The following is an 18,561-nucleotide window of genomic DNA, read 5'->3' on the forward strand; positions in this document are numbered from 1 at the left end:
ACTGACCCAGGAAGGAGAGCTCAGATATGAAGGATGAGGCATGTCACAATTTTAAATTTCTCAGTTATAGGCCAGGTATGGTAGCTCATACCTATAATTCTAGCTATTCAGAGATGGAGATTGAGTCTCAGTGGTTCAAGTGCACTCCAGGCCAAAAAGTTAACAAGACCTCATCTCAACTATTAAACTTGATGTGGTGGCCTACCTTTGTCATCTCAGCTACTAGGGGGCAACCCAGGCATGAAAGCAAGATTCTATTGAAAATTACCTAAAGCAAGAAGGGTCAGAGGTGTGGTTCAAGTGGTAGAGCACTTTGCCTAGCAAGTACAGGGCCTTGAGCTTAAATCCAAGTACCACACAAAAAAATGTTATAAGGTAGTAAGTGCAATTGGTGACATAATAAAGATTTCTGACAAATGGTTGCATCTTGTTTTTCAGCCTAACATACTGAAAAGTATGGTTATTAGCTGCCAAGGAATGTGTGTTTATAGGAATGGCCACTGTTTCCTAGAAATCTTGAAGATGAGATACCTCAGGAGACAAGCCAGTCAAGTTCAAATAATTGGTTCCATTTAAATGTCACCATGACAACCAAAGCTGAGCCCCTGCCTTCAACACGTGCAGCAGTCTAAGGCTTGCACCAATGGCTCATACCTGTAATACTAACCATGTAGAAGCCTAAGATCCACAGGAATATGGCTCAAAGCCAGCCTGGGCAGAAATTTCCACAAGACCAGCAAAATTCTGGGCTGGATATGAGATTCAAGGAGAGCACAAGCAAACCAAACAAGCTTCTGAGTTCAAACCTCCATACCATACCACCAAAAAAGAAAGCAGAGATGCTGTCTTATTAGAGAAACACACACACACACACACACACACACACACACACACACACACACACACACACACACACATCCTGCTCTACTCAGGGATTACTGATGTCAGAAACTATTAGCATAGAAACTTTTTTCTGACCCACAAGGGATGAGGGGAACCAGCTGTGAGTTCAAGCATCATAGTCCCTGCCAACTGCAGCTGCTCTCTCCAAAGTGATCTCTGACTTCCTGTCTTCTGTACTTTGGTAAGACAGATGGCTACCCTGTCATTATCCTATGCTCAAGAAAGGTTCACTCAGCCTTACAAGGTATGTACATCACCACCTTTTCCTGTCCCTGGTTCAGGGGGTTCAGCCTTGAGAACTTGCTGCTCTTCTCTCTGACAGAGAAGCCTGCTGTAGCCCCCATGGTCTAAGATAATATCAGGGAGATCCAGCCTTGAACAGATGGCCACCTTACTCACAGCAGACTTCGTATCAGCCAAGATCAGGCATTATCTGGCTAGCAAATGTGGTTGACTGTACAAGTATCATTCTTCATTTCAACACCCAGCTGTTGCCAGCAAGCAAGCTGAGTTGGGCCTTAGTGTAAGGTATGAACATAGGAAGGGCCTGTCAAACCAACCAAGGTGCCAGATGGAGTTAGAGAACATGACAAGTATCTAAACTGTGAAGCCTTTCAACCTCTCATGAACAAAGATCGGGCTGGCAAGCTCCCACTGAGGCCATTACAAACACACGGTGTTCAGGAGGAGTTCCGTGCTTGTGAGAGCATTTGTTTGTTCATTTTTAACATCAATTGCAGTGGTTCTTAGATGTTAGTTTTCAGAAGATCATCTGGAAGACTTTGTATTGATATATACATATCAATACAATCTTTGTATTGATATGAACATATCAATACAATTCTGTACTTTAATTGGTGCTGATGGTACTTTTTCCACAACCATAGCCTGAAAGCACTGATTTGTAAGAAATAGTCCCACATAACAAAGACCTTCTACAACAACCGACCAATACAACAATTGTTATGAAGCACCAAATGCCAGCCTGTCCAGATATTTGAAAGAGAGAAGAGAGATGGAGATCACAACATTCAATCAAATAACTAGCAAGTGTTAGTTTAATTTTGGGGTGCTGCAGATTGATTTCTGGTCTCACACTTACTCCCAGCCAATAGTGTTTTTACTGTGCACATAATGTGAAGATTTTAAGTGTCCAGGGATCCAAATAGGGAAAGATGAAATAAAACTCTCCCTTTGTGCAGATGACATGATCTTGTATTTAAAGAATCCCATGCACTCCACTCCCAAATTACTCAAGCTGATTCAAAACTTTGGCAAAGTAGCAGGGTATAAAATTAACCCTCAAAAATCAATGGCTTTTCTGTATGCCAACAATGAGAAAAGTGTGGCTGAAATTAGGAAAGCAGCTGCATTTATAATAGCCCCACAAAAAATAAAATATCTAAGAATTAACCAAAGAAGTGAAGGACCTCTATGATGAAAACTTTAAAAACCTCAAAAAGGAAATCAAAACAAACTTAGAAAGTGGAAAAACCTCCCATGCTCCTGTATTGGAAGAATCAACATTATGAAAATGGCAATACTTCCCAAAGTTATCTACAAATTCAATGTGATGCCTATCAATATTCCAACCTCATTCTTCAAGGAAATAGAACAGGCAATCCAAAAATTCATATGGAACAATAAAAGACTCCGAATAGCAAAAACGACCCTTAACAGAAAGAACGATGCTGAAGGAATATCAATACCAAATTTCAAACTCTACTACAAAGCCGTAGTAAACAAAACAGCTTGGTACTGGCACAAGAAGAGACCTCAGGACCAATGGAATAGAATTGAAAAGTCAGAAATGAACCCACAGACCTATAGCCACCTAATCTTCAATAAGGGAGCTAAAAAAAAATAGACTGGAAGAAAGACAGCCTCTTCAGTAAATGGTGCTGGCACAATTGGTTAATCGCCTGTAGAAAACTAAAGCTAGATCCTTATATATCACCTTGCACCAGAATCAACACCAAATGGATCAAAGACCTCGGAGTCAAAGCAGACACCTGAAAAGATTACAGGATGGAATAGGAGAAATGTTAGGTCTCCTTGGCACAGGCCAAAATTTTCTTAATAGAGACCCAGAAACACAACAAATCAAAGAAAGCTTGGACAAATGGGATTGCATGAGCTGCAGAGCTTCTGCATGGCAAAGGACATAGCTAGCAAGATCAATAGAAAGCACACAGATTGGGAGAAGGTCTTCACTAGCCATACACCGGACATGGGTCTCATATCTAAAGCATACTTGGAACTCAAAAAATTAAATCCACCAGTAACAAATCCCCAAAGAAATAACTGCCCAATAAATAAGTGTTCTAAAGACTTAAAGAGAAATTTCACTGAAGAGGAAATAAGAACGGCCAATAGACACATGAAGAAATGCTCAACCTCTCTAGCCATACAAGAAATGCAAATCAAAACAACATTGATATACCACCTCACCCCAGTTAGAATGGCTAAAATCAAGAGCTCTAATAAGCTCTGGAGGGGATGTGGACAGAAGGGACCCCTACTGCATTGTTGGTGGGAGTGTAAACTTGTTCAACCACTTTGGAAAGTAGTATGGAGCTTCCTCAAAAGACCCCACATAGAGCTCCCCTATGACTCAGCAATCCCACTTTTGGGCATTTACCCAAATGATCACAAACAAGACCATACTAAAGCTACCAGCACAACCATGTTTATTGCAGCATTATTTACCATTGCTAAGATATGGAACCAATCCAGATGCCCCTCAGTAGATGAGGGAATGAAGAAAATGTGGTATATACACACAATGGAATCCTATGCCTCCATCAGAAAGAATGACATTGCCACATTTGTTAGGAAATGGAAAAACTTGGAAAAAATTATATTAAGTGAAGTAAGCCAGGCCCAAAGAAACATAGGTCCCATGGTTTCCCTTATTTGCAATAACTAGTATATGTCTGGGACAAGCAGAAAAGCTCAGATAAGATGAGGTTAAGCAAAATGAACCCCAAGATAGCGACACCTGGTGTTTTTCTTCCTTGCTATTGCTATCTAACGTATTTATAAGGTACCATGTGATTTTTTTGTTGTTTTGTATTTCCCTCCCCCAAAACCCATGTTTTTACTGTATTTGATGTTGGTATAATTTGTGGAGGGAAAGAATAAAAAACAAAATGTTTAAATAGGGATACGGATTGACCCATTGCAACAATGAAATGTACATGACGCTATGTCAAAAATGGACTTTACAATTTAGGGAAGGGGTGGGCGTGTGAGGGGTGTGAGGGGTATAGTTGAGGAGATGGGAGGGATGGGATGTTAGGGGAAAAACAAAGGAGGAGGCAACAATGCTTGATAAGAAATGTACTCATTATCTTGCTCATTTAACTGTAACCCCGCTGTACAGTATTTTCACAATAAAAATATTTTTAAAAATGATTTTGTGTCCAATTTGATAGCAATCTAAGTTGAAGAAAAATTTTGAGTATATATAGATACCTATCTATATATAGATGTAACAGATCTATTATATCTTTATTGATAGATATCTATATACTCACAAATATGAATATATATTATAATTGTTTTATTTTATTATATATTTATAATAGAAATACATATTATAAATAATATATATTTGAAGCCCTAATCTTGCCACTCTTTCATCAGATAGATCTATGTCCAAGAATTTATTTTAAGAAAATAAAGATGTTAACAAAATAAAACGAGGGAAAAACTCACTGAAGCTTTTTTTAATTTTTGGTGTTGGTACTAGGGTTTGAACTCAGAGCTCAGCACTGTCCCTTAGCTTTTTGGCTGGAGCTCTACCACTTCGGGCTTTTTGCTGGTTAATTGTAAATAAAAAGTCTTTTGGCTTTGTCATCCTGAGGCCAACTTCAAATCATTATCCTCAGATCTCAGCCTCCTGAGTCCCTATGTTTATAAACATAAGCCACCTGTACCTGGCTTTCTGGATCTTTTTAAAAAAGTGAACAGATAGAAATCTCAAATTAATCAACATGATTAATTACACACACAGGCACCCACCTGCCATAATTTTCTAGACCAGTGTTTCTCTAGAGGTCTGGAGACAGTTTTGATCATCTGGAATAGTGCTTAGTAGGTAGAAGCCCTGGACAGTATTAAAAATCCCACAGTCCCTCCCAACCAAGATTTATCCTCCCAAAGCGTCAGTAGTTCCAAGGTTGAGAATTCCTGACTTGCTTTCCAGCGGCCACTAACAGAACCATACACACTCTAACAACCTTCATTTCATACAAGCAGGCTCCCACCTGAGGAATGAAGGACTTTATTTCCCCAAAGTCTTGGGGTCTTTTTCAAATGAATCCAAACGTAGTTCATATAAACTTTTCCTCTCTGCTCCTGCCTTCTTGGTGACAGCTGAAAAAGAAGCCCCCAGGGAGCAGCAGCATGCCCTGCACAGCTGCTTGTGCCCTCCTGAAGACTGCTGATGGGCCTGAGATATAGCTCTGCAGTCCTAGGGAGACCCTCCTCCCCCAGCTCCGCCACATTCCATTATATGGAGACCACAGATGCATTGGTGGCTCAGGAAACACACTGAGAATAATCGTTCCTTTGGCTTCTACTTGTAGCAGCTCTCCAGAAAACCCCAACCCAAGTTTGTGGGCTCAGCCAGGGGAACAGGAATTGCAAAAGACTGTTCTTTCCTCTGTGTCTCAAGCACCTGAACCAACTACTTTCTCCTGAAAACAATGTGAATGCAGGCCAGGCCTAGGGGTGTAGGTTAGTGGTAGAGTGCATGTGAAACCCTGGGTTTGATTCCAACACACACACACACACACACACACACACACACACACACACACCTGCATGCAAATCAACTTTTGCAAGTTCATACACAAAGAATAAATGCAATGGATTCAGAGAGAAGCCCAGTTATTCTAGTTGACAATCTTCCCACTAGCCACATGGCCAATCTTTCCCATTCTTCAGGCTTTATTCTCCAAAGAAGTGAATGAGCCCCTCCTATATACCTCCCCCAAATTCTGCTGTCTGAAGGCCTAAGTTCTCATCCCCTCTGGGAAACTTTTCCAAATCAGCTCGAATGTTTTTGGCTATGAGTAGTGGAAAATTTTAAACAATCAATGGTTTTATTATTTCATATAAAAAGTCTGTAAGTAGAGTCCAAGAATTGAGCAATTCCACAGCTCTGTGACTTCTCTTCAATTCTCTTAGTTTTTGTTTCATGATCACAAGATAGCTGCCTCAGCACCTCTTTATTGTGAAAATATCCAGAGGCAGGAGCCTTTACTCTTCCTGGTAGGAAGCCATTGTTTTAAATTCCTTTCAGAAGAAACCATTATTTTTAAGATAGTTTTAGGTTTACAGCTGAATTAAGGTTCAGATTATGCTGTATCCCTCTTCCCTGCATATGCATGGCCTCTCACATTATCATTATCCACTTCCAGGGTGTTTGTTGCAATTGATAAATGAACCTGTTTGAACACCTCAGTACAGCCAGACTCCACAGCCTACACTGGGGTTTACTCAGTATTGTATGTTTTATGAATTTAGAAAAATATATAATGACATGTATCCATCATTCTCACTGTTCTGACAACCTTTGTTCTGCCTGTTCATCCCTTCTTCCAATCTAATCTCTGGCAGCCACTGACCATTTCATATCTTTCCAGTTTTGCCTTCTCCAAAATGCCATGTAGTTGCAACCCTTCAGATTACAGCCTTTTCAGATTGGTTTCTTTCCTTGTGTAATGTGCACTTAGGTTACACATGTCTTGGCATAACTGGATAGCTTGTTTCGTTTTAGTGCTGGATATTGTTCTTTGTGTACATGTACCACAGTTTATCTCCGTTCACCTACTGAATGATATCTTGCTGGCAACCAAGTGTCTGCAATTACAATAAAGCAGCTATATGCATCCATGTGCAGGTTTGTGTGTATGTGTGTGGACAGAGTTTTCAAGTACTTTGTGTAAATACCAAGGAGAGTGATTGCTGAATCATATAATACATTGACTTTTGAACAAACAAACTTACAAAAATGTCTTCCAAAGTGGTTATATCATTTTCAATTCCTTTTTAAAAATATTTTTATTACCTTTAAGTAGTTGTACAAAGGAGTTGCCATTCAACAATACAGTGGATCTTGATGGTCATTCTTTTCAACAATATCACCCCCACCCAGCCAGCTCCTTCCCTCATTTATCTTTATTTTTAGCAGCACTAAATGAGAATTTTGGTGACTCTGTACCCTTACCAAAATTTGTTGTACATGTTCCATAGTTTGACCCTTTTTATAGAGCTGTAACAGTAGCTCATTGTTTTGTGTTTCTCTAATGATATTATATTAGAGCATGTTTTCATATGCTTTTTAAAAAACTTGTAGAAATTGTGCAGCTTTTTTGAGATTCTTGTTAAGGTCTTTTCCTGTTAAAGCTTTTTAAGTCCCACTTAAAAATCAGGTTATTTATTGTTGAGTTTCAAGGGTTCTTTGTAAATTTTATCTGACAATCATTTAACATCTGTGTCTTCTGCATTTTTTTCTCCCAGCCTGAATTGTCTTCTCATTCTCTTGACATTGTTATTCATAGAGCTGGAAATTTTGGTCTGAATAATGTCCAGACTAAAGCTTCAGTCTGAAGCAAGGTATTTATTTCTTGACTTGTGCTTTTATACAATTGTGTGCTGTGTTTAAAAAGTCATCACCATACATACAAGGTCATCTAAGTTTTATCTTATGTTATCATCTAATTATATAGTTTTGCATTTTACATTTCAGCCTATAATTTTTGTGAAAAGTGTAAGGTCTGTGTCCAGATTCTTTTTTGTTGTTGTTGTTGTTTGTCATGTGTCTTGAACTCTGGGCTTGGGCACTGTCCAGCTCAAAGAAAGTGCTCTACCCTTGAGCCACAGCATCACTTCTGGTTTTCTGGTGGTTAATTGGAGATAAGAGTCTCATGGATGGCCGGACGCTGGTTGCTCACGCCTGTAATACTAGTTCATCAGGAGGCTGAGATCTGAGGATTGCGGTTCAAAGACAGCCGGGGCAGGAAAGTCCGTGAGACTCTAATCTCCAATAAACTACTAGTAAACCGGAAGTGGCGCTGTGGCTCAAGTTGTATTGCTCGCCTTGAGCTGAAGAGCTCAGGGCCCAAGCCCAGAGTTCAAGCCCCACAACCTAAAAAAAAAAAAAGACTTACAGACTTTCCTGCCCAGGCTGGCTTTGAACCACGATCCTCAGATCTCAGCCTCCTGAGTAGCTAGGATTACAGGCATGAGCACAGGCATGAGCCACGGGCACCTGGCTAGATTCTTTTATTGTATTTTTTTGCATGGGATGTCTTGTTATTCAGCATCATTTGTTGCAAAAACAATCTGCATTTCACTGTATTGCCTTCATTCCTTTGTCAAAAGTTTGTTGGCTGGCTATGTGCCAGTCACTTCTGCCTGGAACCCTAGCTACTTAGGAGGCTGAGATCTGAGGATTGTGGTTTGAAACCAGCCGAGTTGGAAAATTTTTGAGATTTTTATCTTCAATTTCCCAGCGAAATTGAAAAAGCCTTCTGTGAAAAAGTTAAAGGCTAGTGACCAGGCCTTGAGTTCAAGCCTGAGTCTTTACACACACACACACACACACACACACACACACACACACACACACACACACACACACACACACACACACACCTGTTGGCTGTATCTGTGTGCTATCTGAGCACTTTATTCAGTTCCATCAATCTGTCTGCACAATCTGTCACTCACACTACACTGTCTTGATTTTATAGCTTGATAGTTCAGTCTCTAATATTTTTCAGAGAGGAAATTCCTTCACCCGAATCCCCACCAACTATTTGTCTTCTGTGTCAAACTAAACAATTGTTGTGATTGGTTTTAGACATATCAGGAGTCATTTCTTGGGCCTGGAGGCAGGACCCAACTTACCTCAGCACATTGCTGCCTCACAAGGAAAAACATGCAAGACTTTTGGAGGATAGTAAAGCTCTGGGCTGACCTGTAAATTCAAAGTAGGACCACCCGGTCCTAGATGTTGCGTAAAGACGAAATTTACGTCAGGTACTTGAACCTGTTGATGATAAGAAAAGTCCAAGACTGCCAAACTCTCCTTGCTCTTTTTCTGACACTCATGTAACAACTTCAGTAGAAAAGCCACAAGGGAGAGGACATCAAAGCAAGAGTTAGCAAAGTTGGGATGTCTATTCCTGAACCCCAATTTTGGCCACTTCTCTTGTTACGGTATTTGAATCTGTTGTCTCAAATGCAGAAAATGGCACCTTGAAGAAGTTCAAAGATAAAAATAGAATTCTTTCTTAGGGGCTTCTCCTGGACTCTTCTGCCTTTCCTTAGTCTTCCCTCCATGAACCACTGTCTTGTCTACAAGGATTCCTGAGTCCTAACGGCAGAAGCCAGAGGATCAGCGCAAGAGCCCTGGAGCCTGGAGCTCAGGATCACTGAACAGAGCAGCTGTGAGGGCCAGCCAAGGACAGAACTGTCTAGAACTAAGCAACCAAGCTCGGTGAAAGGATTTGAATCAGGGCACTGGATTATTTTTTTTAATTTTTATTTATTTTTTATTGTGAAAATACTGTACAGAGGGTTTACAATTACATGGGCAAGATAATGAGTACATTTCTTATCAAGAATTATAGCCTCTTCCTTTGTTTCCCCTTCCCATCCCTTCCCATCCTCCCCCCGCACCCCTACCAAATCATCCCCCCACCAAAGTTGTAAAGTTCATTTTCAACATAACAACTTGTACTTCTCATTGTTGCAACGGCTCCACCTGTATCCTTATTTAAACAACTTGTTTATAGCTGTTATGTGATTGATTTCTTCTCAACGGCTCTGTCTTACTGAGGCATCTAATCATGATCATCGCTGTGCACCTTTGATAAAGGATCCCTTCGTACCAAACATTCCGTTCAGAGATTTGTCTATGTCTATGTCATAGAACCCTCACAAAAATGTTCTAGTTGGATTGCCATCTCATTTTTATGGGTAAGAAAACATAATTAGAGATGGAAAGCAGGTTACACAAGGTCATATAGAATGCATAACACTATTTGGCCTCAGAAAGTATTAGTCCTTTTTATTCTCTTATTTCCAGTACATACTGCAGAGTCTGGCACCCAGAGTTGCTTATGAAATGATCTCAGATGGTGGAACCCAAATTGCATTGTCCTGGATGAGCTGCTGGTGTTACAGAACTAAAGCCAGAGAGAGGGTTTCTCAGTACATGATTTGGAAGAGGAGGGTCTTTGTTTTTTTCCTGCTCTATAGTTTCTGGAGATGATGTGGTATCTCCGTGTGATTTTGTTTTGAATACGTTTTTTATTGTAAAAATACTGTACAGAAGGGTTACAGTTACGTGAGCAAGGTAATGAGTACATTTCCTATCAAGCATTGTTACCTCCTCCTTTGTTTTTCCCCTACCCTCCCTTCCCTCCCACCTCCACAACTACAGTGTGATTTTATAGATGGAAAAATTGAGGTCAATAGAAGCTAATTGTGAGAACAGTTTAGAGCTATGAACAGAACTTTCACTTCCTGGCTTCCAGTCCCAACCTCTTCTCAGGCCAGTGAAAGTCCTCATTGATTTGGGAAGTATGGTAACTGGTGGATCAGAATCCCAGCACCATCATCTTCAACTGATCTTCATCTGTCCCCCAGTTCCCCAATTGTTCCCTCTTGTTTCATTTTGTGTTCAGAGTACCATACCCCCTTTCATCTTGAGGTTATGCTTACTAATTCTTTCTGGTTTCATATTTAGTCACACACACACACACACACACACACACACACACACACACACACACACACACACACACACACACACACACACACACACACACACACACACACACACACACCAAACTAAATATCAGGACAAATGTTCACAGAGCAATTACAGCAGATGGGTGACACTGTGAAATGACACCACTCAGCAGCACAGCATGCTTTTTGTCCATTTCAAGAATAACAGATTCTGTGTTTGGGGAAAAAAATTATTGGATCCCCTGTCTCTCATTTTTCTACATCCTGACTTGGTTCAGTCATTGCCAGGACCTCCTTCACTAGGAATGGATACACAGTGGCATTTATTAAGCTGGCCACAAGCAGAGGAAAAACAAAATGACTGGTCACCTACTTAACCCCTTATTCTGCATCAAGTACCCTTGTGTTGCAAATATTTGTTGAACTCTGGTGAGTCCATAGCTATCATGTTACACACCATCTCAATGGCCAATGAAGGGGTGGAAAGCTAGTGTCCGCCATCAGAAACCTTGTCATAGCCAGCATTTTATCAGCCATGTGAGAGAGCTACTCAGGGTTATAGGAATTCAGAGGAGGAAGAGACATTTCTCCCTGGGAAATCAGGTAGGGCAGTTCAGTGTTGCTGCCACTTTAACTGGGTCTGGAAATATAGCTGGAAAGGGTTAAGGAGAGCACATACAAAACAGCACATACAAAAGCACGTAGGCAGAGGCATGGTGAATTTCCTTGGGGAAGGTTTTGTTATTCAGTTAGGCTGGACAGAAGGTTTCTTGAGTCTTGGAAGGGGTAGCAGGAAACAATGTGAAGGGTCCAATGAAGGGCCTGGATCTTGATCTGAGGAACAGCAAGAGCCAAAATGGGGTCCTTTTTCCCTTTTCCCTCATATTTCTAGGTAGGATCCTATTTAAGGGAGAGGTATTACAGGGTGTTCCTTCCCTACAGTTCTTAACAAAATGAAAAGTTATGAGTCTAATTGGCAGAGCCTACAGTATTTATTAAAATATATTTTCCTCCGGTAGACAGGTGCTGGGCCTTCCAGACAGAATCCAGCCTGTTACTTTGAATCCTAGCTCACTGGGCCTCTTTCTATTTCACCCTTCCACTTTGTGGAGTCTTAGAGACCCAGGGTGTGGCCCCTAAAAAAGAACTAGACTTCATTCCTTTAGCAAAGCCATTTATCTAGCATTGTGGGTGCAGGGGGTGGGGGTGGGGTGGGGTTTAACATACCTCCTGGCTCAACCATTTTCCCTAACTCATTTAGAAAAGAAAGACCATCTGCAAGGCTATTAGGCAGGTCTCTAGCCTATTAATACAAAGAAGCATGTTATTTCCATTGCTTCCTCCTCTGGCATTCCTTCAGATGGCAATGCTGGGAAGTAGAACTGGGAACTATTAGCACATGTAGTTCTATGTTTTACTTCCTACCCTGGCTTCTATGGAAGTGATAAAACCCAGGCTATGTCATATGCAAGGAAACACATCCATCCCACAGGGTTCCATTTAATTGCGTGTTTATAGTGAAACCCATTTTTTATACCTGTGGCATAAATAGCTCCCACACCTGCCACTAGACTTCCCACCTGTGGTGACACTCCTACTGACTATTTCCTTCCTTGGTATGAGGCTGTTTTTCTCAGGATATTGTTGGCTGACATGGCGAGGATGTATACCATGTCTTCTTCATTTATCTTACTTTATGGTTACAGAATTCAAATGTTTTTGCCAGTCCCTGTGTTTTGTTTCTCAACAATAATCTGCGTCTACTGACTTCCCCCTTTCATGTCTTCCTACTAACTCAATCCATTTTAGAGTGTAACCTAGAGTGAGCTGCTTTCTTATTGTATCCACTCTCTTCTTAAACAGCTTCTTCTAGAAGGAGCTCATCCAAAATGTCTTTGTCATCTATCTTGTTTTCTTGTCTTTATCTTTCATACTACATTCAAAAAGAACATAATACTAACAAGGAGAATTATGTAGTCATTCTTTCCTCTTAGTAATCTAAGGCGCTTTCTTAATCCCTTCTAAATAATGATGCTATCTTAAGGACCCCTTTGTCACATCTAAATGGTCTCTTTGGGCTTCCATAGCATTGCTGTTTTTCTTCATTCTGCTGTCCTAAACATGGAAAGCATTGCTCTGGCAGCTTCGTATACATTGTTGCTGTCCTCTCTTCTCTCTCTTGTGCATTCAGCTTTCCTGATCCTTGGCTACTAGGGATCTGAAAGATAAACTTTCTTGTTTCCCGTCCATTTCAAGAGACACGCTGTGCTAGATGCATTCTCCTGCGTTACCTTCTGACTTGAGCATTCTGCATTGTCCCATATTCAATAATGCTGCCATCCCCTCTTCAACCATAGACTGCAGGTCCTGCTGGGTTGGCTGGTCTTGACCTTGCAGTCCATCTTGAGTATGCCACAGCAGTGTCCTCCCTCATGCTCATGCTCTTCACTCTCTGCCAGCTTCCTGTCTCTGAGGTGTGATATGCTGAGGGACTCACCTGGCCACCTGTGACGACCTATGGATGAACAACCTGAAAGTATGTGGCAGTTGACTGACAGAACAGATTTAGCTGGCACCATACTCTATCATTTCTTGAGCCGTTATGATAACAGAGCACACTGCAACAGAGTCAGTGTGGCCCACTATCTCTATGGGCCCATTGTCTCTGTGGGCCATCTGAAGACTGGGGACACTCTAGCAGTTCAGGCAGGCATGTAATAGATAATAGCCACTCCTCGGTTTAGGTATTGGTAACACAGGCAAGGTGCTCACAAGTAGAAAGCCACTAATTGATATATTCTTAAGAGTCTCTATCATCTTTGCAGTCATCTAAGCAGTGAGACAGTGACCTGCCACATGTTTTGGGATACAAGTATCGAGTTACAAACCATCAACACTGGTGCAGAGGGAGAAAGAGTATCAATAAGGATCTACAATATCTGGGTTACAGAAACACACAGACACACTCACACAGACACAGACTCACACACACAGACACAGACACACACACACACACACACACACACACAACATGCTCTCTCTAGATGCTTGGAAAAATTTTTGAATAGGTAAGTTCACAGAATTCAGGATCCATCCTGAAATGAGAAGACTCATAGGGAGAAAAAAACAACAAACCTCAAAACACCCATGTGAACTATGAGAATTCTTTGTGGTTGACATTCCCTCTGTCTTTCTCTCCCTCCTCTCTATGAAGCTCTTCCATGAATGGTTGTGGTGGTCATTTGCAGATTTCAAGGGACTGGAGAAGTGCTACTTCTCTCCTGTAGGCAGTATATTAGTCTGCTCAAAGGATAACATGAAGAGGTAGAGATAGGGTAGTTCAGGGAAGGGGAAGTTGCTGACCCAAACCATGAGACTTATTTTTCAGGAGACAAAATTCTTTCTTTGTTGATATTCACTTTAGGAATCCTGATTCAGGACTGAGGTATCACCTTTGAAGTAATAACTGGTTACTTCATTTCTCCGATCTTTATTTTGTCATCATAAAATCATAACAAAAGTTTTAACCTTTTAAACTGTAATAGAAGTTCTAACCTCTTAGTATCATGACAAATGTTAACATTTGTGAAGCATCTGTTACAAGCCATGGGATCCATCAAATAGTGCTATATATGTAAAATAAATCACAAGAGCAAAAACAAAAAAAAATACGATAAGAAGTTGTGCAGCTGGTCTAGCACAAGCTTGGTGTTCTATTGAATGTAAAAAAAAATTGCTATCAATATCAAAAAGGCCACTCTGTGTATGCTCCATCAAAATAACACTAGGGTCTCAGCCAGGTGCTAGCAGCTCCCACCTTTAATTCTAGCTACTCAGCAGGGTGAGAATTGTGAGGGTTTTTTGTTTGTTTGTTTGTTTTTGGGTCCAGTTGTGGGGCCTGAACTCTGGGCCTGGGCGCTGTCCCTCAGCTCTTCGCTCTACCACTGGAGCCACAGCGCCACTTCTGGCTTTTTTTTCTTTTTGCTTATGTGGTGCTGAGGAATCGAACCCAGGGCCTCAAGCATGGAAGGAAAATGATCTACCATTGAGCCACCTTCCCAGCCCAGAATTGTGGTTTTTAAGCAAGTCTATGAGACTTTTATCTCCTAGTAACCAGCAAAAAGCCAGAGGCAGAGCTGTGGCTCAAGTGGTAGAGTGTCAGCTTTGGGCAAAACAAATAAGGAACAGCTCCCAGGCCCTGATTTCAAGTTCCAGTCCTGGCAAGCATGTGTGTACATGTGCGCATGTGCACGTGCGCGCGCATACACACACACAGTGTTCCCCACTACATTAAATTATGTCATGCAAATTACCAAAATTACTGAAAAATACTTTTAGTAATGGAATCATCAAATTAATAGAGCCAAGAAAAGGCAAAGTAAGCCATTGTCTTTATTAGCTGTGTAAGTTCAGAATGCAAACAATGTGAACTTCCATGAGAAATAACAAAAATGAACCTTATCTAAATTGCAAAATTATCAGAGTCCTCCACTCTTAACACAAATCATGTAATATGAGTCACACTTTATTGTTATTTTATTACAATGAATACACTTCTAGATAAACTAAGAAACCCGTTCATAGAATCACTTCTGCTTCCTGACAGCATGCAACCCAGATTAAAATCTTTCCTCCTCAGCCCAAACCGGTCACCTGACACCCAACACATACCATGGAAACACCTTAAAATTTTCCACAGCGTGTTTTCTTCTTGGCAGAGAGTAAGAAACCCAAATTGATAACTACAGGTGTATTCTTGGTGAGCTCTGGCTAGAAGATGTCTCCAGTCACTTTATGTGGAAAATTAGCTTTGGGAAAAGCAAGAAACCCAATATGATAGATTATGAAACATGACCTTTCTATGCAAATAATCTTAGTAATTGCTTTTTTCCCCAACAGTTGTTGCTGTTTTTGTTTTTTTAAATCCTTCTCTAGAGATAGTACTGATCTGGGCACATAGGAAGATGAAGTAAACATTTATTGTGCATATCCTAATCGAAAGGCACTGGGTCAGATTCTTAACCCAAATTATTTTATTTAATCCCCAGAAGAACCCTAAGTGGTAGGTATTTGTTAACTACATTTTTTTAGATGAGAAGGTTCAGTATCAGAGAAGATAAGCAACTTGCCTAAAGTAATAAAGAAATAGAAAGAAGTCTAAATCCAATCATCAATATTCAGACAGCAGCAAATTTCATTCACCAAATGGGAGGAGCTTGAGAACTATGTCACTGGAGAAATGCAAAGACAGCAGGGTGGTGGGGGGGCATCCTGGAAAGGGAAAAAACGGAGGGTGAGGGGAAAGAGAGAGAACTACCTGGTTCATTGTCCTTCCTGTTATAATTACAGTATTTTCTTTTGAGAAGATTTATAAATCTTTATATTTCAAACAGTAAAGCTCCCAATTCTATTTTTTTTAATCTCCTAGAAATAAAGACTTGCCAAAAATCATGCCTCTTTTTAACAAGTAAGTTGTATTCCAAAGTATAATTATGAAGCCAATATGGTATTTTCTTGACCAGTTGAAAACAATCCAAATAGGAGCCACAGCCTTTTCATTGTGTTCCATGACAAGGTTTTTTTTTGTTGTTGTTGTCAAATAAATTTTTTATTGTGAAGATACTGTACAGAGGGGTTACAGTTACATGAGCAAGGTAATGAGTACATTTCTTATCCAGCATTGTCGCCTCCTCCTTGTTTTTCCCCTACCGTCCCTTCCCTCCCACCACCTCAACTACACCCCTCACCCCCCAATCCCCCCCCCCGTCTAAATTGTAAAGTTAATTTATCAACATAGCATCTCATACATCTCATTTTTGCAATGGGTCAATCTGTATCCCTCTTTAAACATTTTATTTTTCCCTTCCCTTCCCCAAATTATACCAACATCAAACACAGTGAAAATAGGGGTTATACCATGGGGGAGGGACATACAAAGCAACAAAAAAAATCACATGGTATCTTATAAATACATTAGAAACAATAGCAAGGAAGAAAAAAACATGTGTCCCTATCTTGAGGTTCATTTCACTTAATATCACAAGGGTTTTTTTTTTTTTTATTGATATTTGTTAGGTTCCACTGCAATGAGAGAAATCAGAACACTTGAATCTCCCAAGAAGGGTTGACATGCCAGGAGAGAACACTTGCAGGCTTACTCCCCACGTGACTCTTCTAGGTCAAGTGTTTTTGATGCATAGCCCAGAAGTACTGGCACTGCCCAGTTCATTCTCAGCTCTGACCCTCACCTCTCTGAGATGCTCTCAGCAGTTCTCTGTATTGCCTGGAGTGCACAGTTGCATGGAATTCCACCTTTCTGCCCTGTTAGCTTACATAGGAAGATATTCTATTAGCCATATTCCAATGTTCTGATTACAGTCTCCCTCTAAAGATAAATAGGAAATTTCTGACCATCTGGTCTGCCATGAACTACCAGATCTTTTGCTGCTGAGAATGATGGTGAAGTAAGTTTTCCAGAGTCAAAGAGCTTTTTGTCTATACACCAGGAGACCTCCTACTGGTGGTGTGACCTTTAGTAATGTTTCTTGAAGAGGAAAATGACAGTAGTACTTGCCTATAATGGAAGTATTTGTTTTCTCGTCTTTCATCTGGTCTTCCAATCCCAATGCTGTTTTTCCTTTAAGAAGCTAGCCTTCCTCCATTCAGTGAAACGGCTCTTTGGGTTGTAGCTACTACAGGGTTTTGTGGAGTCCAAACCTGGCTAAGTAGATGTGTTCAGGGATGATCATGTAATCCAGTATAAGACAATAAGGGTAGTCTTAAACTTTCATGAGAATATTGTGAATTTTTTCCTCTTTCCAACACTTGAAAGACTGGACATACAAGTAACTATCTTTGGGGAGATTTCTGTGCAGTAGTTCCAATGACTGCTCTCTTAATACAACAGACCTAGCTTGGAAGCTTCTAGAAAAGTACAAATTCTCTGATCCCTCCTACTCCCAGAAATTAATTTTCAATCATTTAAGGTGGGGCTGGGGAAATCTGTTTCTATAAAATTGATGGATTATAATTTAAAAAGCATTAAAGTAAAACGTATCACAAGTCGAAAGATGAAGCACACAGAAGGAAGTACATTAGTGCTGCTCTCCATGGTGGGCCGTTCCTGGGTTAATTACCTACTACCAATTGTTGTCCGAAAGTTTCAGATGCAAACTTCCAGATATAAACAATTCACAAATTCTGAATTGGTCACTACAGTGTAAAAATTCAATGTCATTATAAGTTATGGTAACCACACATAATTTAGCAATTAAATGTTATCATAGAAATGTGTGTATAGAAAAAAACACAGAGTACATAGATTTTGGAACTATTCACAGTTTTGGCAATAGTGCCATTATAGGTCGTGTAAGTGGCGGGGGGACTACTGCAATCTTTGTAACTAGCATATGGACTGAGAGCAAGGAGAGAGTCACAGTAGACAAGTTCCTTCAAGATGATGCCAGTCTCTGCACACAGATCATTACAATCAGGCAGAACTATATGCATGAAGCTATAGACTGGGTATGTATATAAAAGAGGGTTTCATGTCCAGGATCTGGTAGTGGCTCATCTTTAAACCTGTCCTGCAGTTGTCCCTCATTTCTTCCATCAGGGGAGAGTAGTTTTGCTTGCCATCCCCACTCTTCTTTAGTAAAATGGGAGACATTTTAAAAGGACTTAGCAGCCTCTTAAAAGAGTCCCTGTAGGAAGCCTGGTCAGTTCAGGAGTCCCTTGTCTGAAGCAGCTCTCCTGGTAGGTGACAGGAAGTAGACATTGGATGTGTACAAATTCCCCAGGCACACACCCCAGGATTGCCTTGTTCTGTATTGCTGCCTGAAGACCTTGCAGAAACACATTCCTCAGTTTCCTTCTTGGCGTTTC

The sequence above is a fragment of the Dipodomys merriami genome, unplaced genomic scaffold, assembly GCF_024711535.1.
Source record: "Dipodomys merriami isolate MVZ:Mamm:240054 unplaced genomic scaffold, mDipMer1.0.p SCAF_14, whole genome shotgun sequence".
In the NCBI taxonomy this organism is placed as follows: Eukaryota; Metazoa; Chordata; class Mammalia; order Rodentia; family Heteromyidae; genus Dipodomys; species Dipodomys merriami.